This window comes from Hyaena hyaena, unplaced genomic scaffold, assembly GCF_003009895.1.
Source record: "Hyaena hyaena isolate Hyena2069 unplaced genomic scaffold, ASM300989v1 scaffold_14, whole genome shotgun sequence".
Lineage (NCBI taxonomy): Eukaryota > Metazoa > Chordata > Mammalia > Carnivora > Hyaenidae > Hyaena > Hyaena hyaena.
The window spans coordinates 2,590,052-2,617,281 of record NW_024080646.1 but is presented as its reverse complement, the minus strand read 5'-3'; the positions used below and the strand labels follow the sequence as shown (position 1 = coordinate 2,617,281).

Sequence of the window (27,230 nt, the reverse complement as noted above, 5' to 3'; positions counted from 1 at the left end):
TGTCCCAAAAACAAGCTCCTTAGGCTGACTTGCAGATGAAACCATCTGCTAGCACAACACCTATCCCAGTTTTTGAGCTGTCAAATTTAAAGCCTGAGGAGTAGCCAGAACATTCACTGCTCTGCATGAATGTGAATGAAGCAGAGGTGGACAATAGCATATAGAAAGCCTTTGCTCACCATGTGGTCCAGGCTGGGTAGATGGTGGATGATGTGAATGAAACTGGAGTCTTCATAGACTTTGCTTCCTGATGCTAGTCTGATAGAGGCAAGGCAAGGCCGCCAGACCTGAGGGGTGTCAGTTTGCCAAAGTGCTTACAATTTCCTCCAGCAGGCGTCATAGAGCCGATTTGGGGTCTAGTCTCCATTTCAGTTCCCCTGTATCTGAGCTCTTATTACAAGCTAGAGGTGGGGCGCCTGGGTGGCTCAATCACTTCAGCATGGGACTCTTGGTTTTGGCTCAGGTCATGATCTCAAGGCTCGTGAGTCAGAGCCCCACACCAGAGGTGTGGAGCCTGCTTGGGATTCTCTCTCTCTCTCTCTCTCTCTCTCTCAAAATAAATAAATAAACTTTAAAAAGGTCAGAGGTGATGATCAAAAGGAAGGGATCCCTGAACCCTGTAACACGTTGGTGTTGCTCATTTATCAGGTTAGCTGACCTAGGGAGGGACTACTGGAATCAGATGAACAGTGAGCTACATTTGAATGGACCTGAATGGAACCATAGTCTTCAGGGGTCTAGGAAATTGAGGGCAGGTAGAAGACTCTGGAACTTTGGAGAAAGCAAAAGCATGTATCTGAGAAGCAGAATTCTAAGATGCACTCCAACGGCCCATACATTGTATCATCTCCTCCCCATTCAGCATCTGCAGAATCTGCAAATAAGATGAGATATTACTCCACTGATGATGTTACATTATATGATAAAAAGGGATTTTTGCAGATGTAATTAAGGTTCCCAAAGAGTTGACCTTAAAAGGTAGTTCACCCAAGTGAGCCTAATCAAGGAACCCTCTCTATCCGGATCCAAAGGTCAAGAGATGGAAAAGTCAAGAGTGGCAGCACGAGAGGATTGGCCATGGGCAGGGAGGCAGCCTACAGGTGGGCATGGCTGTGTCCCACTGATAGCCTGCAAGAAAATGGGCACCTCAGTTCCTGCGACCATAAGAACTGAGTTCTGCCAACACCGAGAATGAGCTGAAAGTGCATTTTCGATGAGCACTCAGCCTGGCTAACACATTGACCACAGCCTTGGGAGACCCTGAACAGAGAACCCGGCCGCAGCATGCTGGGCTTTGGACCTACAGCACTGTGAGCTACTTAATGGGTGTTGTTTTAAGCCACTGCTTTCTTGGTCATTTGTTAAGCAGCAATGAAAAATGAATGTTTCGCTGTTGTCACAATTTTCCTGCATATTCCCATTGCTGGTGTATTATTTCCCTCCTTTTCAGACAGGTCAGTGAGTGAGTAGCATTTAGATAAGGTCCCTGTATTCTGTGGCTGGGAAAACTGGGGGTTGTGGAGCAGTCCTTTCTTCCTGTCCTTTTCCTTCACAACAGCTAGATACAGGATATGCGATCACAGAATATGAGGAGGGCTTTCTTTTTCCCCATTTGGTTTTCTAGCCTCCTTATTACAAGAAAAGCCAATTATAGCCACTAAATAGCATGTTTTGAATCTCCCTTATTGCCCTTTGCTCAATGTCCTCCTCTGTTTCCAAACAACACACTGCTCTTTATTCTATGTTCCCTGCTCTGGATTTAAAGCCAGCCATTTTCACCCCGAGCAAACACTTCACCCCATAAGGACACCCCGCCACTGTGTCGATGCAAGGTCTCTGCTCTGCACAGGTGTGTGTTCTGCTTTCCATCCCATTTACGGCCACTGAGAGTCCCAGTATTTTCCAGCCATTCTGTCCCCTGGGGCCTCACCACCAGCCTCCTGAACCCTCATGTTTTCTAGCAGCAATGATAGAGTGGTAGTATTTGATTTTCTTCTCAGTCACAAGTGAGTGGGGGACACCCATGGGCCTGGCAGCATGGTTATCGGATCAATGCATTTGCTTAGGTTGGAAACCCTAAGTCCTGAGGCCCAGGGGTTAAGCAAAGGCTCAGGGTCATCCCAGGGACTCAGCCCCTGAATTCTATAGCAAGCTCTGCATGGACATTCAATTCATGTTAGTGATGGTGACTGATCTGATGTTAAACTCCCCCAAACTGTGGATGCCAGGGTGAATGACTGCAAAATGCATGTATTAGGTTGACACCCAAGTTATCCAATCACCAGGGCCATTATGGTCACTGAAAAAAATGGAACTTTAGAAAATGGATGATTCAACAACTACTGTGGATCATGGCTCAGTCTTGGGCTCTCAGACTCACCCATTGCTCCCTTAGGGGATTGTAAGAATGGGCCAGATGAACTTTTTCATGGTAGTTAATCATCATTTCCCACAACCCATGAAGGTGGCTGTTTCCTTTCTCTGGCTCTTCTTCCACGCGATTGTCCTTCACTTGATGGCTTCTTCATCTTATTCATAAAAAGATCTATTTATAGCTATTTATATTGTTATACAATAATAAATGTATATTTGGTCTTGCCCTTGGTTCCTGGTACAGAAGTACTAAAACTCACAGTTTTGTAAGTAGTAAGGATGCTAGGAGCCTCTTCTGTTATGCATAATAAGCCCCTTTTAGCTGCATGTGGGTTTATGCTAATCGGTGACTCTTGCTGTTTCCCTAGACAGCTTCAGCATGGGGGCTGGTTACCAGAAGAACCAAACATGTGATTAGAGGGCTGAACCATTCAGCCCCACCCCTTGACCTCGAAGAAGGGTGGCTAGAGTTCATTGCCAATAAGTAATGATGTAATCAATCGTTCTTAAGTGATGGGTTCTCTTTGAATGTAAATGATGGGATTCAGAGTGTTTTCAGGTTGATGTTTTCAGCATCCGTGTGCTGGGAGGGTTGGGCACTCCAAACTCCAATGGATAGAAGTTTCTGTACTTGGAATGTTTCTGGACCTTGTCCTGTGGACCTACCTCTTCCTCAGGCTGTTCATTTGTATCCTTTATAATATCCTTTTATAATAAACCAGCAACAAGTAAAGTGTTTTTCTGAGTTCTGTGAGCTGTCATAGTGCACTATTGAACCTGAGAAGTGGGTTGTGGAAACCTTGATTGGTAGCCATGTTGGACAGAAGTGGGGGTACCTGGAGAGCCACCGCTTAAGATTGGCATCTGAAATGGAGGGGGGCAGCGTTGAGGGACTGGGGTCCACTTAACATGTGGAGTGTATGCGAACTATGAATACTTCATGTCAGAATTAAACTACATTGTAAGACACCCAGTTGGCATCTGCAGAGAATCAGAGAATTGCTTGGTATGGAAACCTGACACATTGGTGTCAGAAGTGTTGTGAGTAGAGGGGCGCCTGAGTGGCTTAGTCGGTTAAGTGTCCGACTTTCGCTTAGGTCATGATCTCGCAGTTCGTGGGTTCGGGCCCCGCGTCGGGCTCTGTGCTGACTGGCAGCTCAGAGCCTGGAGCCTGTTTCAGTCTGTGACACCCTCTCTCTCTGACCCTCCCCTGCTCACGCTGTCTCTCTCTCTCTCCTAAAAATAAATAAAAACATAAAAAAAAAAAACCTTAAAAAAAAAAAGAAGTGTCGTGAGTAGAAACAGATCATATTGCGCGCGCGCGCGCACACACACACACACACACACACACTGCATATCAGGAGTAGTGACAGCCACGTACTCTCCATCATGTAGTTAAATCTACATCATATGGTAAAGGTACTAACTAGAAGAATGTGATACTTGCTCAAGCGAGGAGGAATCATAACGTTTTGCTCAGTATCTGCCTGTCTGTTGATCGGGGCTCTGCTCTGTCAGGTGGCTCCACCTCAAGTTACAGTCCAGCTGGGTCTGGCTCTTGACTGCCAGTTGGGCTCAGGTTTGCTTCCTGAGGATTCATTCCAGGCCCAGACAGACAGGCAACAGCCATCTGATGGGATGCTCTTCTTAAGGCCATGAAGGAAGAACGAGAGACTCGGTGGGACAGCTGTTGTCCAAAGGCACCCTGTGTGTCTGCCCACATTTCATTGGCTAAAGCAAGTCACGTGACTGAACTCCGAATTGGAGGGTGGAGAAGTATCCTCCTGCCTTGGAAGAGGAAGGCAGGGAGTAAATAGTTTTGAACAGCAGTCTGATCTACCCCAGGAGGCACTGAATAGTGTGTGGTGGTATATATCCTGTTTCCTTCAGCACGTAAGCTCCCATGCGGTCAGTGATATCTCTGAGGTGTTGAGAGGCTCTAATGTTTGGACATTTAACATGGATGGACAAGCAAACAGAATCTGGAATACTGTTCAACTGTCTTAGCACTAGACCTTGCCTGGTATTAATGTCTTCTGCTCTTTATGCTGGCCTCTCCGCATTAATTCGGGTCACTCGCTGTCAAAAAGCGAGACAAGAGAGTGTTTCAGAGAAAAATGTTCTCTATGAAATATTTAAATGTGGTTAAAACTACTAACAAGATGGAGTTGAATGTTTTATGTGCTAACTGGCACTCAAGTCCTGGTTCCCTCCAGGTAGAAAGGAGAGAACAGAAGCCGTGAGCCTGTGCCTTCTTTTTACTAGTCAGTCACCCAGAGGAATTTGCAGGTGGATTCTGTCGCAAGGAGGAAAGTGAAATATTCCTGCTGAGATGTTGGATTCTCTTAGTTTTTCAATGAGAAGAATGGAAATCAGAGTTTCTAGTACCTGTAACTCTCTGAAAAGAATTAAGGGAAGGGGAGCATGGAGGGTAGGTGGGTGTATTAATGATACCTGAGAATTTACCATGGGCTAGAGATTGTAGGTCAGAGAGGTAAAGAAATTTATTTAAGGTCTCATGGTTACAAAGAGGTGAGTGAGAATTCAAATTTGAATAGCCTATCCTCTTAGGAATGACACCGTGCTTGTGTGTAATGGTGTTATTTTCCACACTTCAGTGACTGGAAACTTGTAGACAGTTAAAGTTTGTAGCAATGACCTTGTATTGACCTTTGGGCTCTTTCTAACTTCCACCAGTACTAATTAGCAACCTCTCATCTGACAGTTCTTTAAATTTCTTACTTACTCTTCTGCAGGCTAGTTCCTTCAACTTCTTTCCAGACGACACAGTATTCACTTTTAATCATCCTGGTTATCTTTTTCTTTCTTTCTTTTTTTTTTTCCAGATGAACCCTAGCTTTTCTTAGGCAGCAAGGGACTAAAAGACAGAAGAACCCTTGAGAGGGAGGCAAGCCTAAGTATCTTGATACTACCAAGATAAAGACAGGTGACTTTCTGGTTTGGATGCTGACCTGGAAGTGTAGACAGCCCCTTGTCCATTATGCAGCAAGGAAGTCCCCCAAGGGGCAGGATCTGCTTTGTGTCCATGAAACTCTAGCCCTGGTTTAGATGCTCAATACAGTTGAAGGCATAGAGTCTGATGTCACTTGTTTCTCTATGGTTATTATTAGCTGGACATTTATTACACCACTTAAAGAAGAGACACAGAAGGGGTGCCTGTGTGGCTCAGTTGCTTGAGGATGTGACTCTTGATTTCTGATCAAGTCATGATCTCGTGTTTTGTGAGTGTGAGCCCCACATTGGGGTCAACATTGACAGGGTGGAGCCTGCTTGGGATTCTCTCTCTCTCTCTCTCTCTCTCTCTTTCTCTCTGCCCCTCCCCTGCTTGTGTACTCTTCCTCTCAAAATAAATAAATAAACTTTTTTAAAAAGTTTAAAAAAGAAGAGAGAGGGGCGCCTGGGTGACTCAGTCCGTTAAGCGTCCGACTTTGGCTCAGGTCATGATCTCAAGGTTTGTGAGTTTGAGCCCCGCGTTGGGCTCTGTGCTGACAGCTTGGAGCCTGGAGCCTGCTTTGGATTCTGTATCTCCTTCTCTCTCTGACCCTCCCCCACTCATACTCTCTCTCTCTCTCTCTCTCTCACTTTCTCAAAAATAAATAAACATTAAATATAAAAAAAAGAAAAAAGAAGAGAGAAAAGAGAGGCCAAGCTGAAGAAGGACCAGAAGAGATGGAATTCCTCATACTTTATTCCCCTGCTCCCTGGTGAGTATGTGATAAGAGATCATAACCAGTTAGTCCCTGGATGTCTCAAGAATACAGAGTATGCTCTTTGCACTGCTAAACAGTCATGGTGTGACTAGGTGTGGATTTATGAGTCAATATGGAATATATAGAATACAAAGATCGTTGAAAAGAAGAAAAATAGTATGCTTAAGGACATGCAATAAGGAAATGGACTTCCTCCCTCACACACGCAAAATTATCTTTGTGGCTTGATATGTACCAGAAAATAATATTTTATCTTGTTTTGGGAAGGGCTTTTCCCACTTCCCTTGGAGTTTCAAACAAATCCACGTGTTTCCTTGGTGCTCTGTAAAGCACATCCACTTGAACATGTGACTGCTTTGGGCCTACACCTTTCTGTATTTACAATAGCATCCAGCCTTGAAGAAGTGATTTTGGCCCCACACACACCTGTCAATCCCTTGGAAAAAGGGATTTTGACAAAGCCCTATGTTATATGTTGAATTGTTTGCCCACCCCAAATTCATACATTGAAGTCCTAACCCCCAATACATCGGAAAGTGACCTTATTTGGAGACAGCGTCTTTAAAGGGATGAAGTTAAGGGGCACCTGGGTGGCTCAGTCCATTAAGCATCTGACTCTTGATTTTGGTTCAGGTCATGATCTTAGTCTTCGTGAAATCGAACCCCGCATTGGGCTGTGCACTCCCAGTGCATTTCCTGCTTGGGATTCTCTCTCTCCCTCTCTCTGCCTCTCCCCAACCAGTACCTCTCTCTCTCAAAAATAAATTAACATTAAAAAAATAGAGATGAAGTTAAAATGAGTTCATTAGATTGGGCCTTAATTTGATATGACTGGTGTTCTTATCAGAAGAAGAGACTAGGGCACGGACACACAAAGGGAAGAGAATGTAAACAAACATGGGGAGAGATGGCCATCCACAAACCAAGGAAAGGGGCCTGGAGCAGAGCCTTCCTTTAACCCTCAGGAAGATCCAGCCCTGCTGACATCTATTCAGACTTCCAGCTTTCAGAACTGTGACACAGTAATTTTCTGTTTCTTAAGCTGCCCATTTTATGGTATTTTGTTATAGTAACCCTAGCAAATAAATACACCCCACTCAGAAATACAGGTAAAGGAGGGCAAAGGAAGCATAGGAGAAAGAGATTAGCCGGGGAGAGTTTTATTGTCCTGCAGGTTGTATGGATGCAATAGCGGCTCAGCTTGGGAGGGGAGCAGGGATAACTGATGACGTGTCCTCGGTGAGTCACTGCACTGAGTGTTCAGTTTCTTTCAAAGACATAAAAATATCGATGATCAAATCAGACTTAAAGCAATTAACGTGAGTAATTTTCATTTCCTAATTTGCTTTCTCAGTTGGAATACTGCAATTCCACAAAAGCAGACGTAGAGATGCCAATGGAGAAGCTGTTCCTTCTTGGTAAGAATTTGCGTGTTTTGGGCTCTCCCCCTGCCCCAGGGGGTGTGCTACCCTCAAATCCTTCTGTCATGGGGCCTTCTGGCTGAAGGGAGCCCGAGGCCCTCTGAAAGCAGCCACTGTGAATTGCTTTGGGTGGGGATTTGCTCAGGCTGTTTTCCTTCTGCTTTCTATTAAGATGAACTGCCAGTATGTGTTATGTCCAGACAACCACCTTGTGGAAGCCTAGAAAAGCTGCAAAATAGAAACGAGGTAATCTCCTTGAAGTGGCTTGTCGGGGCTTTTAAGGTCAGCGGGGAGGAGCTGAACTCCATGGTGCCCTAAGGATCTGAGTGGGGTTTCAGGAGTGCCAGGGCGCCTGCCCTTGCCTGCCTCCTTGCACACTTGGAAATCACAAAAAGCCTTTCTGTCCACCGCGGCTTCTGAATTGGCTTTCATCATTGGCACCAAAGACGCGCCACTCTTAGGTAATAAAGGACATGAAGATCAATCCTCAGGGAGAAGACTCCAGTTCCAGAATGTCCCTTTGTCCGGAAACAGCTGTGTGGAATTCAAGACTATCCAAGGATGTAAAGATCACAGGATCTCTTTCTTTCATTGTCTACTTGTTCGTCTGGGCACCACACTGTTTCTGCCGTCAACCGCACTGCCCACCACAGTGAAGGCGTGAGGGCTTAGGTTAAAGATTTATTCTTTTCTGCTGAGGCTCGAGCCAGTTGTTAACCCTCTCCATGCCTTTCTTTCATTAAAAAACTTATATTAATATTTTTTGGGAATATATATACCAAAGAGCCTGGAGATCCTATGTGGACAATTCGAAAAAGCAATGAAGCAACCAACACCCATGCATCTATCTCTAAGTTCCAGAATAAATGCTCTTTTCTTCCAGGAGTTCTGTAGTCATATTAGTGGAATCTTATTTCTCTTTTGAATGCTCTCTTTTGACAGGGCTGCCTTATCCAGTCAGGCTCTGAGGCTCGGAGGATATTAGGGCATGAGAATAATTAACTTGGATTGTTGAGATATGTTCTCCCCCTGCCGCACCAAATGCTAGTGAACAGAGCCATAGCACTGCGACAAATTGTCGTTAGCAGCATGATGCGTGTAGCCCAATTTAAAAAAAATATCTCTGTTTCAAAGTCAGTAGGACCATAACTATGTGGATTAAGATTCATCCATCCATCTATCCATTCATCCATCCATCCATCCATCCATCCATCCATCCACCCAATATTTAATTTATTTGAAATTCTACCATCAAATTTTATTGTGTGCTTACTATGTACGAGGCACTCATAAGCAGTCCCAACAGGATTGGGATGATGGTGGGACATAGGGGCAGGAGCAGAGAGCTATCACACAGCCTGTTTTCCTTCTCCCAAGTCAAGGATCCTTGAACTTTTTCTCACAAGCGTGAGAAAGTATGACCTTGTTCTGGTGAGCTGATTCTAAGGGTCATATTACAAGGTCAGCTCTATCACTTCTTGGCTCGAACCAGTGAGGGAAGGTTTGCCTTCTTAGATCCTCAACTCTTCAACCTTCCCTCATTACTATATTCCTCAGTGTAGTATAACCTCGCAAAGGATCCTGTGCCCAGAAGTACCCTGGTGCCTTCTCTGAGGGGGGTACACACGCCATAATCCAGGAGGAGCTCTGTTTTCCCTGGGCCTGCTCAGGGAATTGTAGGAATGCATGTTGCTCTGCGAAGTGGCAATTTGAGCGAATGAGATGACCAGCTGCAGATCTGCTGCCCCTTGGAGGCTGACGGTGGGATTGGGTGTAGCTTATGGGACAAGAAGAGTGCAGGTTGGTTGGATATAATGAGCTCAGTTTTTCCTAGTGTGCTGGTTTTTCTCTCAGGGTAAAAAGGACGGGGTCACATGTAATGATATATGTGTTGTGTGTTAGGCACAGGGTTAGGGTTGACATTTTCATCTTCAGAAACCCCCCTGGGGTAGCTATTCTTCCCATTTTACAGAAGAAGAAACTGAGGCTCTGAGAAGTTGAGTGTCATGTTCAAGAAGTGATGAAGCTAATATTTGAACCCACTCTTCTAAATTCAGCCTCGTATTTAGGGTTTGACAATCCTTGACAGCACTGTTCTAGAATGTGCTGTGACAAGTCATCCCATTCAACACAATGTGTGGCAGCCTCAGAGGTGCCTGCTGCCCCCTGGTGTACCCACAGTTCTCCACTGCTCAGGTCCGAAGCTGGGACAGATGACAGTCAAGTTTTTCATTTTCTTACCTCCCCTTTCACTCTCCTTTTCCTTATTAAAATGTTTCCTTTTTGTTGAAGTGTCCAGTGCCTCTGGCATCATGGGGAGTCTGTAAACTTGAGATAGAATCCCAGTTCTGCAACCAACTGTGAGATTTCAGGCAAGCCTCAGTTTCCTCATCTGTAAAATGTGTGCTGCGCATGTCAAGAGGCTGGCTATGGAGCCCGGTGTACATAGAAACTCATCACATGGGACTGACTCTTTCTTGCATTGCGTCATGATTTTCCCCCTCCCTTCCCATATGAGCACTTCCACCCAAGCCTTCATCCTCTGGACTGTCTCCTGATCTGGCTCATTCTTCCTAAGGCATTTTTGACATTTGTGACTGTGCCACAAAAGTGGAATGGGTAGCAGCTCCCTGTAGGAACCTCATTGCATTTTAGCAGGAATTTTCTAGAGATAATAACAGCCCAAAGAATGAACTTCTAATGATGTCATTTAAGGCAAAACGATGGTCCAGTGAAGAAGACATCTTTGGGCAGGTGGGCCTTTCTGATTCCTGAAATCTTGATGATGAGCCCTTTGATGCCGATCCAACGTGGGCTCTGTCCTGTCCGTAGCATTTGGCTCCACATGTGAGTATGTTGATGAAAACTAGGGAAGCATATTACCAAGGCGCCCATTTAATCTGCTTTTATCCTCTCTCTGTTATTGTATCTATTGCATAGTGTGTCTGTATTGCATTGTATATGGCAGTCACTGTATTACCAGAGGACTGCAAACGTTAATACAGTTCTCAGACCATCCAGCTGGGGGCTGCCTGATTGGGAGTTCCTTCTTTGGTAAAATGCCACATACTTTACAGGTGTTGATATCTTGGAGCTAACTGTTCCCTTTAATCCCATCGAATGGTTATTAGGGTCAAATTAGTGCCTGATCTTTTAGCAATTCCTGGGTTTGGGCCCATAATGACAACTCTCCAGAAGTACGCGTATTAGTGTAAGACCAATCAATCTTTAGACTCATAGACTTAAGATAAATTTCTTTTAAATAGTGGGCAAACAGTGGTGTGTGTGTGTGTGTGTGTGTGTGTGTGTGTGTGCATGTGTGTCTGATAATCCTTGAAAGAAGAATTGCTTTGGGAAATGAAACACACACACACACACACACACACACACACACACACAGGCATGCATACTTAAACACACGAAGCTCCTGAAAGGTTACAATCTGTGATTTTTCATGATAGAGAGTCTTGAAATTGACATGACTATAGTGATATCTAATATAAATTCTTCAATTTATAGTGCAGAAACTGAGGTTCAAAGAGGAGAAGTTATGAAAGGTCAGAGTAAGAACCCAGGTCTCAAGCCCTGTCCAGTGATGCATGAGCTCTTCTTCCTCCCTTCACCCCTGCCTCATTATTTCCCTCCTAAGCTCAAGTTCAATTCCCTAGAACTGTTCTCCTCCTAACCACACAAGTGGTTCCCTCACTGTCTTCAGGCCTCTGCTCAGCTGTTACCTTAATAGCCAAGCCTTCCCTGATCCCCCAGCACAAAGAACCACTCCCCCATGGACGGTGCTCTCTCCCACCACAGCACTTTCTCCCATCTTATTTGGGTATTGCCTGAGTGCTCCAACCGGACTGAAAGCCTCATGAGAGGAAGGACTGTGTGTTCACTGCAAAACCTGTAGCACCTGCAACAGTGGCTGCCAGACAGTAAGTGCTCAATAAATACCTGAGAAGGTCTGGCTGAGCATCCGCCAGTGGGGGGCATAGGGTGAACCAACAATAATGAGCAGAAAACGCCTGCCCCTGCCCTCATGGAACATTCAGCTGAGTGAAGGAGGGACTTGACATTAGTAATCATGCATTTGCAGTGAATTCCGCAAACCCATTCATTACGGAGGCCACAAGAGTGCCGCTCGAAGGGTCTCAGCTTGGTCTGGGGGGCTTGTCACAGTAGTGCAAAGAGACCACCCACACTCTCTGTGCCATTGATTCTGAAACTGGCTGAGAGAATGGGTCCATCCCAGTACTGTTCGAAAGATGTTTTGTCAGACAAACTCAACTGATTGCTGTGTGACTAGTTTAAGTCTCTGGATAGGCTGCCTGGTTAAGAGTTTAGCGACAGGATGTTTCAATGAAACATATCATTGTGTAGAGAGACATATCATTGTGACTTTCCTAAGCATGGGAATCCACACTCCATTCACTGAATGTTTTTTGAATGAATTTACTCTGAAGGGAAGGTCACACGCATATTGATGTTTCCCTGGGGAAATTCAGGGTTGGGAGAGAAGACTAGTTAGCTACCAGAGTGGCCACATGATGTCGCTGTTGCTTAAACATTTAGATGAATGAAAGCCCATCTTTTGTGAGAACCAGTTTGTGAAGTTTCAGGAACATGGAAAACGGCTCCAGTAAAAGACACACTTTTATACATTTAAAAGACATTTCTTTTCTTTTTTAAATGTTTATTCATTTTTGAGAGACAGAGAGAGACAGAGTGCAAGTGGGGAAGGGGAAGAGAGGGAGGGAGACATAGAATCTGAAGCAGGCTCCAGGCTCTGAGCTGTCAGCACAGAGCCTGATGTGGGAATTGAACTCACAAACTGTGAGATCGTGACCTGAGCCAAAGTCAGATGCCCAACTGACTGAGCCATCCAGACACCCCTCAAAGACATTTCTAAGCATGACAATGCCTCACCTACCCCCAAGACCCCTGTTTTACTTTTCTTTGTTGGTATTATTTTTGCTTCACTCAGCAATACCCAATCTATCTTGGTCACTCACACCTAGTGATTTGCTGAGAAGAATTCAGAGCACCCTTATGTCTAATACCTTATATGTCCTCAAAGAATTTTAAAGTACAAATGTTTCAATGAAACATTATAAAAACCAGAGGAAAATGCTAGAAATGAAGGAGTATGATTACCTCTCCTTTCTGTACCTAAAGTCATTTCTAAAAATGGCCACCTATAAACACAGATGACATATATCTACATTTCCCAAATCAACATGGTTTATTTCACATTTCCATTGCCTTGATATTTTTAAACTTTGTCCCTCATTTTTTTTCCATTTTGCTTTAGAGAATTTTTATCTCTATTCCAGTTACTGCAGAAGATAGAAAATCGATGAGTAGATCACCTTGGTATGTGAGGCTCTTACAATCTTGTAAGGTTATAGGGCCAACTCACAAAAATTGTAAACTGAAGTTTCATGCATGTCTTACATCAGACCCTGGGCCACGCTCCTTACCTGTATCTCATTTCAAATCTCATGAGACTCCCTGTTAGCCCCATTTGAAGGTGGGGAAGGTTTAGAGAAGTTCAATAGTTTGCCTAAGGCTAACCCGCTATGTATGCTGGTGCTGAGATTTGAATCCTGGTACATTTGACCACAGAGCCCGAGCTATGCTTTACAGACTTTCAGTAGTATTAGGCAAAATTAGTTAGTATTTAAAAAATAGAGAATTGGGAATTCCCATCTGGAAAAGTCCAATGGAAGATGCGGCATTTGAGATTGCCTTTGAAGGATAAATAAAATTTCCTCTGGCAGAGATGAAAAGGGACAGTCAACCAATCCAGGTTTCGTTCTTGCTCACGGTATATTTACAAGGTAACCTGGTGAGGGATCATGGTTCCACACACTGACACATGGACCCAGGCCGAAGGACCACTATCTATAGATAGGTGTGCACTTAGGAACATGAGCAGGAGAAAAGAGAATGTTTCATGAGGGTTTGATTACATTTGTCTGCATGTGACCCATATCACTTTGCTCGTATTTGATTGGCCAGAACTAGTCACATGGTCCTGGTTAACTGGAAGAGGGCTGGGAAATGTAGGGCACAGTTGGAATATCGCTGAATATTCTGTTTCCTCTGTTGTGCTGCCTCCCCGGAAGTAGGGCAGACATGCATTTTTATACAGATTTTATCAGTGGATAGACTTGGGCACAGAGGACTCACTCAGGTTTACGTGGTTACTTTGGCCATAGCTGCCCAGGGAGGGTGGAATAGGCTGTTATTGACATGATACATTGTTTTATTGACATGATACATTGTTTTATGAGCCTCCTACCCTTACCTCCCCCATGCCTTTCTTTCTTCCTGTGATAGGGTGGAAAGAGCTGGAAATTCTACCATTTCAAATGGCTTTAGAGAAATACACGATTAGTCCTGCATCACAAGCGTTCATGTCTCTTTATCGAATGATGGGATGGGGTGGAGTTTTCTAGGACAAATCATTAAACAAATAAGCAAATAAGATTTAAAAATGACACTCCTCATCTCAAGCCTGGTGTTTTCCAGCCTCTTCTGGTAGAAGATCAATGTATCGGAGGGCATATATCCCTCCTCTGCCAGGTGTGCCTCTGTACCAGCCTGTTGACAATGCCGTGGAAAGCAATCTAAAGACTGACCCATTGTTGTCTGCGGTGAATGGAGCATTTGCTTGTTTCAAGTGACATAGGTAACTCACTTCCAAACAGCAAGGCACTTACCCATGTGAAAAAAAAAAAAAATGAAAGGAACAGCCAGATTTGGTTACTGTCGGAGCCACATGATTCACAGATATCCTTGATAATGACAGTTGCACAGCTGGATAATTAATCAAAGTATGAAGAGAATATAGAGCACTCCCATGCACACAGCCCCATCCAGTCTCTACGGGATCCGGCCATCATCTGTTTATTCTCCTTTGGAATGGCTTGAGATTATTCAATTATTCAATAGCTTCCCTTCTTGCTGTGATGGGATGTATGGGTTTTAATTGGCACCGGGGTCTTTCGGTTCCTATGAACTTTGCTAGTGACTCTTGTGATTTCAGTCCCCAGAAGCCTGAATGTTTATCTTTGTCTAGAGTTGGGCCCAAACACTGCACCTTGAAGTACCAATCAGCTTTTTAAAAAAGCAGTTCTGCCAACCAATTGGTAGCAAAATCATGACAACGATCTGATTTCAGTCTTGCGGTTTTTTTTTCCTACCTACCTTTTCTGTTCTTGACACAATATAGGATTAAAAAATATCTATATTGACATGAATTTCCTCTGCCTGTATGGTTAATTTTGTAAATGTTTTCCTTTCCTTAGGAGAGATTTTTAAGGTTTTAAGCTAACTGGTGTGTAAGTATTTGCCCATGATGGTGTTTCTTGGATGTGCTTTCTGGAAAAGCAATTCAATTATTTCTAATACGTAAATGCATTTTTCCCCCCAAACTTCGGAGACAGATTATTATAATTGTTTGTTCTGAGACATTTATTAAAAATAGATTACAACCTGTTTTAGGGCCTTTGAACATTAGAGTTGCAATGACATCTCATTAAGTGGGCTGCTTTTACTGTTCTTAGCACTCTAAATTTTTGCCCTCTTTAGTGGAATTTTTTCCTTGAGATGCAAATTTGTCCAATCTTCTGTATTAATTAACTCGAATTGTTCTTTCCCAGCTTGGTCCCTGCATAGTTCTGTCAGACAACATTTGTAACATTTTCCTGCAAATACTTAGCGTTCTTTCTTCCTCCTCCGCCTGATCATTTCGAAAGTAATAACTTATCACAAGTCCGACGACTGGCTCTACTTTTCAAGGCCCTATTTCACCTGACCTCAGCAGATGACCCTGCCTTTATTCTCGCTAGCTTCTCGACAAACACCTTTCCAGTTTATCTTTTTTTATCATCTTCTAAGTGCCTCGTCATCAAAGCGAGGTTCCCAGAACAGCAGCAGGCAGCGGGCGCCACCTGGGAGCTCATTAACATACAGACTCTCAGGAGAATCTGCATGTTAACGAGTTCCCAGGTGATTCCTGAGCACATTCATTTGAGAAGCCAATTCCAGTACCTTCTGGCCCCATTCCTGCCTCCATGCCCTTGCTTTTACTGTTCTCCCCTGCCTGAGATGCTATCCCTTCTTCCTTCCACTCAGGCAAATTTTATTCACCTTTTTGGTGCTGGTCAGTTGAACTTTCTTCTTTAAACCTTGTCATGTTACATTTGAAAATTGAGTCTTAGTTTGGAATTTGTTTCTGAGGACCGATCATGAGGGAAAATCCTAGAGAGTAAAAAGTATCCTTGAAAACATTTTGAGGTGTCCGTCACATTTTGTATAGATGCCTTTGTGCATCTTCTGCCATCAACAAATCTAGCTATGGTCAAAGTTTTCCTCCCTAGTCAGAACATTGTGCATTTTCTCTGGTTGAATGCCAGGTGGACTGGATCATTATAGGGAGTATGTCCCCCCCCCACTCCCCCCCTTCAAGTGCATATGGTTGAATTTGCATAAGTTAAATACACTTAAGAAGTAACTCCCCTGAAGTGAGGTCTGGCATGTCTGCCCACTTGTGCTTTTTTGTTGTTGTTGTTAATGTTTTTATTTATTTGTGTGAGAGGGAGACAGTGTAAGCAGGAGAGGGTCAGAGAGAGAGGGAGATACAGAATCTGAAACAGGCTCCAGGCTCTGAGCTGGCTGTCAGCACAGAGCCTGACACAGGGCTCGAACCCATGAACTATGAGATCTTGCCCTGAGCCGAAGTTGGACGCCTAACCGACTGAGCCACCCAGCCGTCCCTGCCCACTTGTGCTTTTATTGCCTTGTTGAGTTGACTCTGGTCAGAGCAAGCAGAAATCCTTGAGGCTATTTAGAAAAATATATTTTGGGTCCTTTTGCGATAATTGTGAATAGTTTCATTTGTGTTAAAGTAAGGATCCCGAATATTCAATGCATGAAAAAAATAACAGGAGAAAAACATTTTCTAATTTACCATGGGGCTTATTTGGAACGGGGAACGATCTGTATTTAATAGGAAAACCAAACAAGGAGAAAGAGGAGGAGGAGGAAACGTGGGAGGAGCAGGGAAAGAAAAAGCCTTTCACGTAAAGTTGAAACAGCAGGAAAAGACATTTTAGGCTGGTTAATATTGTCTGTTATGACTGAATTGTGTCCTCTCAAAAGTCATATGTTGAAGCCTTAACTTCCAATGTGACTGTATTGGACTGTATGAGACAGAGCCTTTAAGGATGTCATTTAGGTTAAATGAGGTGATAAGAACAGGGCCCTAATTTGTTAGACACTGAAGATTGATCCTTTCCTCTCCCTCTCTCCCTCTCCCTCTCTCCCTCTCTCCCTCTGCTTGTGCACAGAGAAAAGGCCATCCAAGGATACAGTGAGATGTCAACAGCCGGCTGCAAGCCAGGAAGAGAGATCTCATCATAAACCAACTCTTCCGGCACCTTGACCTGGACTTCAGCCTCCAAAACTGTGAGAAAATACATTTGTGTTGTTGAAGCCACCTATTCTGTAGTAATTTGTTATGGCGGCCTGAGCTGTCGAAGACATTGCCAAGTTCACAGTCCTGAAGACAGAATGGATTGCTGTTTCAACCCGAGGTCTCGTAGTTTGGCTGTTATAAAGGAATAACAGCAGTATTAGAATTCATTGTTCAGGTATCGATCTGTCTGTCTCAGCAATTGCGTCCTGCTTGATAACATTCAAGAGTGCAATTGCTTGTTAATTCTTGTATCTGTTTAGATTCAAACTCACTGCACTCTCCAAATGTTTCCCAACACATTTAGTGTTTTCTTTTGTTTCTTTTTTTAAGTTTATTCATTTATTGAGAGACAGAGACAGCATGAGTGGGGGAGGGGCAGAGAGAGAGGAAGAAAGAGAATCTCAAGCAGGCTCTGTGCTGCCAGTGCACAGCCTGATGTGGGGCTTGAACTCACAAAACTGTCAGATCATGACCTGAGCTGAAACCAAGAGTTTGATGCTCAACCAACTGAGCCACCCAGGTGCCCCACATTTAGTGTTTTTAAATAGATTCATCTACCTAAGTCCTGGAAGATGATACTGGACCGAAATCTGTAGTTTGCTATGGTAACGACGTTATTGTAGTGGAAGTATGGTGGGAATCTTCCAGAGTTGTAGTTTTACTTCGTTTTGCTAATAAAACATTCTTCCAGTCAATTACAGTAGAGAGAGTGGGAAGTCTCCTCCTATCAGGGAGCTTTCTCAATGAGGTGTTAAGTTCAAAGCTTCCAAGACAGTAGGAGGTACAATTCAAAGCACTAAAACTGAAATAGAAGAGAAGTGGAAACATGAACACTAATGTGCTCCTCCTTCTATAAGGAATCATGTCACACGTTCAGAATTACTGATAAGTGGATGTCCGAGGAACTTGTCATGGGCTTACATTTGGTGCACGTACCTCTCACTGGTATTTCACAATATTCTGCATCTAATATCTACAGCTCTCAAAGGGCTGCAAAAATATTTTATTAATGTTATTTTATGGTGGGGTTGGGATGCTGTGGGGGATTTATAGAGCTGGGGGTCTTGGATTCATTCTGTCTGAAATATGTTTTGTTTCTTTCTTGGTTTGAAATGTGTCCAAGTAGCCATATTGAGAGGGAAAATCACTTAAAGCATATAATGAATACATTTGTTAAGCATAACATTTCGCTACACCTAGATTCTTGCACTGAAAACTTTAAGACTCCAGAATTTAGTTTTTTCAAAAGTATAAGTCTTATTGAGGCCACATGATGGAGTGAGTGGGCTTTGCGAAAATCAGGAGGTTTGGGTTTTACTTCCATTTCTACTTCTAATTATCTATGTGTAATGATTGATTTTATGTATCTGCTTGGATGGGCTATGGCACCCAGATAAGTGGTCAAAGATTGTTCTGAATGCTTCAGTAAGGTTGTTCTTGGCCAAGATTAACATTTAAATCAGTGGATTTTGAGTAAGACTGCCCACCATAATGCAGGTGGGCCTTGTCCAATCAGTTGAAGGCCTAAAGAACACAAAAGACTAACCTCCCCAAAGCAAGAGAGAAATCTGCCAGCAGATGGCCTTTGGGCCTGAACTACAGCGTCAGCTCTCTTCTGGGGCTCCAGTCACCAGTTACCCTGCAGACATTGAACTTGCCAGCCTCCGTAGTCACGTGAGCCAGTGCCTTAAAAGCCATCTCTTTATACACATCCTGTTGGCTCCTGACTAATACACTACATAATCCTGGTTTCATCCTCTCTTCTCTGAGGCTCAAGTGTACAATCTGTAATGAGAGGAAGTAGCACTGCTTAACCTCTAAGATCTTCTAAGGAGAAAAATGGCATGATTAAAAAACCTGCTAATTTTGAAATGCAAAATTTTTATAAAGAGTAATGGAAGCACATTCCAGAGAGACATTAGATGAAGATATGAAAACACCTCTGTGTTTCTTGGCATTTTGCTTGAGATTTAGAGGTAGCGTGGCGAGTCTCTGTGGTGATGAAGGGCACAGACCTCAGCACGGCTCCCCAACACAAGATATTCTGCCTGGGGTCTGCTGCGAAGTCTGTCCAGTCCCAGTCCTCCCCGCTCTCCCCCCAACCCCCCCACCCCCGCCACTGCCTTGCAGGCATTCTCCTTCCTGGAGCACCGGCACCTTCTGGTATAGGCTCAGACCTCCCAATTCCTGAGCCGGGCATAGCCCAGGCAGGTAGAACATCAGTTGACTCAGGCCCCAGCTGGTGTCCAGGGATGAGAAGCTGGGCATGGCCAGCCATTCCATCACCGCTATTTGTCTGTTGTGTGATTGTTTCTTTGATTCTTAATCCTTTTTCCTCATAGCAGATCCATTGCACAATATAGCACCAAACAGAAAATAAGAGTCACCCTTTGTAGTACCTAGAGATAATCACTATTCACATTTTGATACATTTTATTCCTTCTCTCATCCAGGTAATGATAGAATTTAACCTTCCTTGTCTTCCCTCTTGAGGATCATATTGTTCCCATGTATTTAGAGGAGAAGGAAGAGTCCTTCATTTCCAGTCCTAGATCAGTTACGGTTGCAATGTATGGGTGTCTGGGTTGTGCACTGCAGAATCTGTGAAACAACTCATCTCTTTACTGGCAATCCTTTAAGTCTCCAGCGGCCCTGCCACAGGCTTTTGTGTTTAATGGATTTTCCTGGCTTGCAGTTAATGGAGGGGAGTTAGATTATATCCCTGCCTAGAACAGAGAATAAGTTACAACCGAAGATTAGACACCACTGTGTTTAAACATCCCTCAGGCGTCTTGAACAAGGGACTATTTCTCACAGGCGACTTCTTCTTAGTCCTCCACTTCTCATCATTTTCCTGGGACTTTCTTCCTGGCTGCAGTCCACTTCTCAGCCAGGACTGTCAAAGCTGTAGCTCCTTAGGAAAAAGTTCTAAAATTCTGATTACTTTGTTACAGGGAACATTTTAATTCTTCCCTTTATCTTGAGAGAGAGAGAGAGGGAGAGAGGAAGAGAATCTCAAGCAGGCTCTGCACTGTCAGCACAGAGGCTGATGTGGAATTTGAACTCACGAACCCTGAGATCATGACCTGAGTCAAAACCAAGAGTCAGATGCTTAACCCACTGAGCCATCCAGGGGCCCCTTTTAATTCTTCTCTTAATCTTATCTTTTTTCAACTATGTCCAGGGCACCTTACTTTTCACAGCCAAAGAAAGGCCCAGAAGAGTGTTACCTTGAAAGTTCAGGTCAATCCTGAAGAATTCTCTACCCTCGCCTATTTGTGTATATAAGGCACTCAGAATGAAAAAAAGAGGGAAATGCTCATTTTCTCAATCTGTGTTCCTTTTCTCTGATGTCTGCATTGTCCCGCGTGGCAGAAAGATGGTAAACTTAGCCTGAATCACCGTGTTTGGGATACGTACACCCCAAGCTTTGATCTGCCCACTAGGATTGCTGCGTGGTGACTGGGGAAGATCCATGGCCTTGTTTCTGTGCTCTTCTCGGGAGCTCTTTCCTCTTCTGCAAAGATGTCTGTTGTCTTTGGTGGCATGCCGTTACCATCAGCTGAGGGTTACGAGCCAGTGGGACTCGGAGGAACTGCTCTAGGCCTGGTCAGGGTTGGTGTCCTTCTGCTGGCTCAGCCCCACTGCAGCTCTGCCAGACCACAGGTCCTCTGAGTCTTGGCCACAGGTCATCCAGCAGCTGGCCTACTCGTCCCACCCCTCAGCCTCCACTGGGGGTCTCCTTGCAGCGACTCATGGCAGGGATGCTGGCCATGACTGGCATCCTCCCTCGTGTGCAGGCGGGAACACTTTGGGCATTCCTTCTGTTTCAACCCGAAGCGCAGGAAGACTCAAGACCCTATCTCCTGACCTTGGTCTACTTGCCACACTGCTGTCTCAGTACTTCTGTGGCCCCCTGGGTGGGCCCTGGGGAGCCCAGGGTCCCCAGATTTACAAATGCAAATATTAGACAGACACTTAAATTTGAATTTCAGATAAACCATGCGTAATTTTTTTTTTGTATTGTTAAGTATGTAGTATTTGGGACATACTTTTGTGAAAACGCATTTGTTAGTAGTTTATTTGAAAGTGAAATGTAACTGGGAATCCTGCATTTTATCTGGCAACTTTACCAGGGACCCAAGGGGACAGTGGGCACTGCCTTCCTCTGCCTTTGGCTTCTTTTTTCATTTCCTTTGCATGGAACGAGGGTCCGTGGGCAGGCTCTCCAGTCTGATGAATTTCTGCTCACTTTACCCCTCCCATTTGAGAGATAGAGCTTTAAAGCTAGCTTATGTATAAATTAGGATTCTATGGGAAATGGAGCTTTATAGCCATTTCTTTTTTGCTTGGCATAGCAATTTTCTCCCCGAACCCGATTTTCAGTGGCTCATGAATTTCACATATGGCTTGATTTTTGACTGGGTTTACGATGTGTTAATTCCGAAGTGTTTGTTGAACAGCTCTTACGTGCTAAAGTATTGCGTTGGTGCTGGGGATGCAGTGGTAGGCAAATCAGAAATGTCTCACCTATTCTTATAGAACTTATGTGCCAGTCAGGAAGACGGTAGCTATGTGAGCCACAGCACGGTAAGAGTGAGTGTAAGCGGTAGAGGTCGGGGCAGTGCCCGGCACCCTTGCCTCAATTGATTGGTCCAGGGAAAGACACATGATCCATGTTGGGCCAATAAGAATCCTTCTTTGGGGCAAAGAGAGAAGCCCAAGAGATCTCCTTGAGAGCCGTGGTTGCAAGATGTAAAATTCAAAAATGGGTGGTGGCCATGTTTACCCCTGAAAGAAGAAATAACTAGTGAGAAAGAATAAAGTCATAATGTAGATACAAGTAGTGATGAGGGACAACACTCTTGGAAGCATTTGGGTTCCCGGGTTCAAATGTTCCTGATCTCCACCTCCATCTCTTTCTTTTCAGTTTGGGTATTCAGCCCTTCCTGAAATCCTAGGAGCCTATAAGTTGTATTTTTGCTAAAGCTAGTTTGAATTGAATTTCTATCCTGAGCAACCCAGGTCATCCTGATTACTAGGAAAGGCAAGCACAACAGAGAGAATCATTTGTAACAGCTCCCCACACCCAGACCCGTGGTAGGGTTCTCTGCTGGGCCAGCGCTGTCTACCGCCACAGTACTAAAGAGAGCTTGTCTTCATCTCCCCGTGTTTCTATCCCTCCACACGTTATTTGTAACCCTAATGGATTCCCTATATGAGGTTGACCTCCTGGTTTCTCTATATTTTTTGGTCTTAAGTTGACCTTTTCTTTTTTTTTTTTAATGTTTTATATATTTCTAGGAGAGAGAGAGAGAGAGACAGCGTGAGCAGGGGAGGGTCAGAGAGAGAGGGAGACACAGAATCTGAAGCAGGGTCCAGGCTCTGAGCTGGTGGTCAGCACAGAGCCCGACGTGGGGCTCGAACCCACGAACAGTGAGATCATGACCTGAGTCGAAGTTGGACACTCAACTGACTGAGCCACCCAGGCGCCCCTGAATTTCTTTTTCTCCTGATATTTACACTTTATGATACTTTCACTTTAATCCAGGCCTAGAGCCTTTAATCAGACAATAATCTGAATTATGGTCCATTTTATCATTTACTTTTGAATTATGTCTCTTCTCTCTGGTTAATTGAAGAATAACAACCGATCCAGAATTAAACCACAATCAGTGACAATTTCATCAGAATCAAATTGTGGTAATGGGTTTCTTTTCCTTTATTAGTTCTTTAGTGTCCACAAAATGGCCCCTGTAAGTAAATGCTTCCTTGAAGCACTCATGTTTGAACAAGAGATAAGAGGTAGTCATGTTTGCGGTTAATGGCTAGCCTGTGCTCAATTCTTTCTTTTTAAATTTTTTTAAATTTTTATTTATTTTTGAAGGAAAGAGAGACAGAGTGTGAGCGGGGGAGGGGCAGAGAGAGAGGAGATGTAGAATCTGCAACAGGCTCTAGGCTCTGAGCTGGCTGCCAGCAGAGCCCGATGCGGGGCTCGAAACCCCGAACTATGAGATAATGACCTGAGCTGAAGTTGGATGCTTAACCGACTGAGCCACCCAGATGCCCCTCAATTCTTTACACAAATCCTTTGACTGTGGCTGGAAGAGGGTGTCTCATCGCCTTGTGTGGGCCAGATTGCCTGGTTTCTCCAACCTGATTGCAGGATGGGTAACTACTTGATTCACACCAGCTCAATCAGGTTCTTTCTCTCAAATTACTAACCATGAAGCTCTGAAATATTTCAGGCAGTGGTGAGCACTGTGATGGAAGGTCTTACAGATTCAAGGACCTGGGCAGCCGTTAAGACTGCACTCATGGCAGAGGAGAATCTGTCTGGATGAGAGAAGAGTAGTGTAGAATTTTATAGAAAAGGATATTTTCTTATCAAAAGTGGGGGAGTCAATAGAATCAAGAATCAAGTACCTGAGCAAATATGGTAGAAATTAAAAACATGCCCTACTTAGGAGGCAAACATGTAGATAAAGAAATTGTTATAAAATATTAATAATACAAGATAAAAAATGACATTTGACTCCTTTTGGGCTTAGGTACTGCATTACAAAAAACTTTAAACAATGTCTTGTATACAAATAATAGTTATAAAGTGATTCTAGAAAGGAGTATCTAGTACAGAGATCATTTAGTACTGCAATGGCCAAACCTCAGCCATGCCTACCACCTATAGTTAAACTCCTTAGTGTGGCCTCGTGGGCCTATATTACTGAACCAAATCTGCCCTTCAAGCCTTCCCACCCATTCCCTATTTCTGGGCATTCTGGGCTCTACGCACACAGGGATCCTTGCCATTTCTTGAACATGCCATGCATTTCATCTTGGAAGATGGCTGTTGGCAGAAGTGAAGTCCGAGGCTGTGATAAGGTTGGTACCTGGAAAATATACTGAGTTGGTTGAAGTCAACAGTTAAAGCTGACCCCTACTGTGGGTTCAGTTGGGAGACAGAATCAGCCGAATAAGCAAATCCAGGTTCCAAGGAATGATGCCAGGCTGAAAGTGCAAGTGTGCCTCCTTGAACCTTAAGAGACTTTTACCTGGATAACAAATGGCACATACATCTCATTTTCTATGTGTAATATGCATAGTACACGGGTGATGCGCTTAGAAAAGTACCTAAGAACAATGACTTCCTTGCTGCTAAGTTACTTTTTGCTTTCATGGGCCCAGATTGAAATACCTACCATTCTCTTATCTCTTGGTTGTGCCGGGTCTTTTTTGTCGGCTGTCTGATCCTTTGCACTAGCTTGACCCTCACTTGGGCTTAGAATGCTGCTGATGTTAATTGCTCACTCTGAACTTACCAGAGGATTCTATAGCCTCTCTTCAAAGTAGCCCCTCCTTCCCCTGACCTGCTATGTAGCTGCCACTCTCGGCAGATCTTCTCTTTCCCCTTCTATTTGAGTAGATCTCAACAGACATTTAAAAAAGACACACAGTCCCTTAGAAGATGTGTATCCAATTTCTAATTTACTCCATAAGAGCTCTGCTTTCTGGGTGAATGTGACAAGCTTAGTTCTCAGCCCTCAACAAATCATAATGGAATTTTAAACAGCCTCCCCTCCGCTGAAGATTAATAAATGCTGCTTCCCATTTCTAAGTACCCCTGTATTTGTTAAACATCATGCTTGTAATATTTTGGATATTAAAAAGACTTCTGTTCCAGAAGCATATTAGAAAAATCTGGATCGTGTAGTATTGGGGCTGGTTTAAAAATGAACACATCTTGTTTTCAAAGAGAAATGAGGCTAAAAGGAAATGATTTACCGCAGAACTCACTGAATCCATAGTTAACTATGTACTGCCTGTGACAGTTCTATTGTTTATTCCTTCATTTGTTTGCTCGCTTCCATTCATTCATTAATTCATTTACTCACTCAATATCTACCAAGTGCCGTCTGGATGTGAGAGATGCCTCTGGACCCAGTGGTCATAACAACAACAACAACAACAACAACAACAACAACAGCAATATAATAAGAGACAACATTTGTTGAGTTCTCATACCGTGTCACATGCTGTAACTAATTATTTTAGATGCATTATAGCAATTTGTCCAAACAACCCCATGTTACAGATGGGAAAGTGCCATCACCTCACAGATATTAAGTGAAGTGACTCACAGTCACACAATTGGGATGTGGAAGAGTCAGTGGCTGAGTCCAGGACCGTTGCGTTGTGCCAACATGCTCGTATGGATGGGGCCAGCTCATGGCCTGAAGCAAGCCTTCAACATGGGTCCCACTGGGCCTCGCCATCAGCCTCAGCAGCGAGTCACTTGTGAAAGTCTAGGATGAACATGCACATCCAGGTGCTGGTTTTTCTCTCTCCTGCCTGCTCTGGATGATGGGGGCTTTCAGACCCAGCACCCCAGTCCTGATTCTTTACTCACAGGTATTTGCTGATTTCACTTTGCCTGCGTGACAATTCCCCGCTGAGCTTCATTCGTTTTCCGAGCTCTTCCCACTCCACCTTCTTTTACCCCATAAAATGATATCAGCTCTTGTACACATAGCATCTGATGATGGAGACAATCAGGATTCTGAAAAAGAACAGGGCTCCTCACTGTGGAGATTATTTCCAGTTTCTATGAAACTTCTCTCTTTCCTCAGCTCATTGAGTCTGGAGATAAAGCTGAATTCGGTGTATCATGATGACGGGGCAGGTAACAGGTAACAGGGAACACGTGGCCAATTTTCCATATTTGGAGCCAGACTTAGCCATTCTTTTCTCCCCTTCTCAAAGTTAATAAGACATTTCTGCCTTTTCATTTCTTCCTTAAAAATCATACTTAGAAAAAAAGGTAATGATTCATGAGCAAACTGCTCATCAAAGAATACTTAAGACCCAGCCTGGTTGGGGAAGGTGTATCAATGTGGTGAGGGAGACTCTTTTGAGAGGGCTACGTCTATTTCTAGTAAATCAAGAAAGAAATACCAAGTGACAGTGGATGGGTTGTCTTCATTTATTTAGGAAAGCAGAGGAGAGCCTGGATCTACATTTGGAATTGAAACAATTAAACATTTAGGATGGCTTAGTCCATTTAGGCTGCTATAAGAAAATAACCATGAACTGTGTGGCTTGTAAACAACAGACATTTGTTTCTCTCTGTTCTGGAGACTGGGAAGTCCAAGATCAAAGTGCCAGCAGATTCAGTGTCTGATGAGGGCCTGTTTCCTTGTTTGTAGACAGCTGTCTTCTCACTGTGTCTTCACATTGACAGAAGAGGTGAGGAAGCTCTCCAGGGTCTCTTTTAAAAGGGCACTAATTCCATTCATGAGGCCTCCACCTTTATGGCCTAATTACCCCTCAAAAGCCCCACCTTTAAATACTACCACATTGGGTGTTACGATTTTTTTTTATGTTTTTTTTTTTTTCTGAAAGAGAGAGAGAGAGAGAGAGAGAGAGAGAGAGAGCATGAGCAGGGGAGGGTCAGAGAGAGAGGGAGATACAGAATCTGAAGCAGGCTCCAGGCTCTGAGCTAGCTGTCAGCACAGAGCCCGATGCGGGGCTTGAACCCACGAACTGTGAGATCATGACCTGAGCTGAAGTCGGAGGCTTAACCGACAGAACCACCCAGGTGCCCCTGGGCGTTAGGATTTAACATAAGAATTTTGGGAGGACACAAGCATTTAGTCTGAAGCATAGGATCACAAAATAATTTTGACAAATTTGCAAAAGAAAGCCACAAAGGGGGACCTGGGTCCATTTGAGGGGGCTCACATGTGTCATGCAAAGAGTTTCACTGCTGCAGGAACATCACTGCAGTCTCAGGCATCACATCCTTGTTCAATCAGAAGGGCCCCAGTGATGATTGTAACCTTCGTTAAGCAGAGCAAGAAGTCCCATCATCTTCTACCTGTGTCTCACCGGCTGGAAGTCCTGCAAAGCTGGGAAAGTGAGGATGTAGCTCTCCCAGCGTCTATGACAGAGGCAGAATGAGACAAGGGGGTTGGGAAAGGGGGTTCATTTTGTAAGCCATGAAGAGAGAGTACTCCTCCTTCATTCTCTCCGCTTGATCGTGCTTAGCCAGCGCTTGGCACACATCACTTCTCCTGGAAGCCAGCTCTACTCCTGTTCTAGCTTACAAGGCTGTCCTCACCTTCTTCACTCCGAGAGCCCTTGTCTCCATATGTGTAGACCTTCTCTCAACCAGTTGAAAGATCCTGAAGGCAGGACCTGCTCCTATGTCTTTGCATAGCTAACAGT

At 44.0% G+C, this 27,230-nt stretch overlaps 1 long non-coding RNA gene across 2 annotated transcripts; it reads left to right on the top strand.

Annotated features, from left to right (window-relative positions):
• Positions 1 to 6,036: 6,036 nt before the first annotated feature.
• Positions 6,037 to 16,991, top strand: LOC120221101. 2 transcript variants are annotated; one of them, XR_005525727.1, is made up of 3 exons: positions 6,037 to 6,098; positions 7,459 to 7,522; positions 16,879 to 16,991. It is a non-coding gene; the product is annotated as an uncharacterized LOC120221101 (long non-coding RNA). The 2 variants fall into 2 exon arrangements; XR_005525728.1 differs by lacking the exon at positions 16,879 to 16,991 and adding an exon at positions 7,698 to 7,794.
• The last annotated feature ends 10,239 nt before the right edge of the window (positions 16,992 to 27,230 follow it).